This window comes from Bison bison, unplaced genomic scaffold (assembly GCF_000754665.1).
Source record: "Bison bison bison isolate TAMUID 2011002044 unplaced genomic scaffold, Bison_UMD1.0 scf7180017864495, whole genome shotgun sequence".
NCBI lineage: Eukaryota > Metazoa > Chordata > Mammalia > Artiodactyla > Bovidae > Bison > Bison bison.
The window spans coordinates 13,902,418-13,904,281 of NW_011495054.1; positions in this window are offsets into that span (position 1 = coordinate 13,902,418).

Genomic DNA, 1,864 nt, shown 5'->3' on the forward strand with positions numbered 1-1,864 from the left:
CCCGGGCTTCTTATCGCAATGGCTTCCTGTGTTGGGGAGCACAGTTTCTTCGGTGAGCAGGCTCAGTAGTTGTGGTTCATGGGGTTAATTGCTTTGCGGCATGTGGAGTCTTCCTGCATCAGGGGTTGAATGTCCCTCTATTGGCAAGCAGATTCTTAACCACTGGACCACCAGAGAAGTCCAGTATACTAGAACATAATAGGGGTCTCAGCCTGATTCTCTGGCTCCAGGTCAGGCAGGTGGCCTCCCTGACCATCTCTGGGCTCCAAACTGAGGAGGAGGAGGCTGGTTAATCCTGCTAAGCCTGGAACAGCAGTCTGAGCTCACACAGTGCTTCAGGCCAGGGGGGAATTGAGACATAAACCCTGAGCTCCCCAAGCCTCACCAGTCACCTGGGGAAACTCACAGAGCACTGTTTAACTGGCCCATGAAAAGACAAGAGGTGAGTTCCTACTGACAAGAGTGTGTGTTATTCAGGAGCATTGAAAATAATGAGTAAAAGTGACTGGACCTACACAATTGGTAAGTGTATACTTATCGTTGTGAATATATTTGCAGCAACTTAAAGTTATATACATTTACACAGAGTAAAAATTGGTAAAAAGGAATACAAGGTTTAACTAAGGGGATAGACTTATTTCCAGATTTTTCTTTTCTGTTCCAATGGGAGATGCTGGAGTCACGTGCTCAGAGGGTCCACCTCTCTAACCTTGAGTGGCCATTCACCAAGATCATCAGTCGCCTTCTTCCTGCCCTTGGCCTGACAGCTCACTCCAGGGATCTTTCTTTCTCTCTGCCATGAAGACCACCTGACAGCCTACGGATCCAAACCTAGGCATCAGATTGCTTGAGGCTTCTTTGGCCCAACTTCCCTGTGCCCCTCAACATGCACACAGGCTGGGGACTCCCCTTGTGGTCCAGTGGTTGGGACTTTGCCTTCCAATTCAGGGAGTATGGGTTCGATCCCTGGTGAGGAGGCTAGGACCCCCACATGCCCCGTGCCAACCACCCACCCCCTAAAAAACATAAAAGGAGCAATGTTGTAACAAATTCAATGAAAATTTTAAAAATGGTCCATATAAATCTTTTAAAAAAACATGCATACAGGGTAATTTCCCATGTGTTTCTGTTGTACCCTTTAACTGACCTTTCACATACGTGTGCAGTGTCTGGAGACAGCAGGCAAGGTTGGAGCTGTAGGGGTACAGTTGACAGAGATTGACAGTTAAAAAATAATATGCTTCTATCGAAATAAAACTTCAGATGTGAAAGCATCAGCGTTCCAGCTGTGGATCTTCTGAGGCCTCTACTCACGCAATCTGAGACAGTGACATTAGGAAAAAATGGCAGTACAAAAAGAACGCTGCTCCATGTCCTGTTATCACAGCGGCCAGAGGGGGCAGCCCCGATGGCCAGCAGGGGGTGCTGTGTGACGTCCGTTCCTGAGACTGCAGGTGTGCCAGACGGCTGACAAACCACTCAGCTTGCTCCAGGGGATTTGGGCAAACTGTGTTCTCACTGATGTGTGACTTTTCTCCACCTGCGATTCCTCCTTATCACCACCACGAGCTCCTTGGTCTGGCTGTCCTGTAGCTTCAGATTTGAGTCAGATCCTCTTCTATATAATCTTTCCCAAGCTGGTTTTAGAAAAGGCAGAGGAACCAGAGATCAAATTGCCAACATTTGCTGGATCATCAAAAAAGCAAGAGAGTTCCAGAAAAACATCTACTTCTGCTTTATTGACTATGCCAAAGCCTTTGACTGTGTGGCTCACAATAAACTGTGGAAAATTCTGAAAGAGATGGGAATACCAGACCACCTGACCTGCCTCTTGAGAAACCGATATGCAGGTCAGGAAGCAACA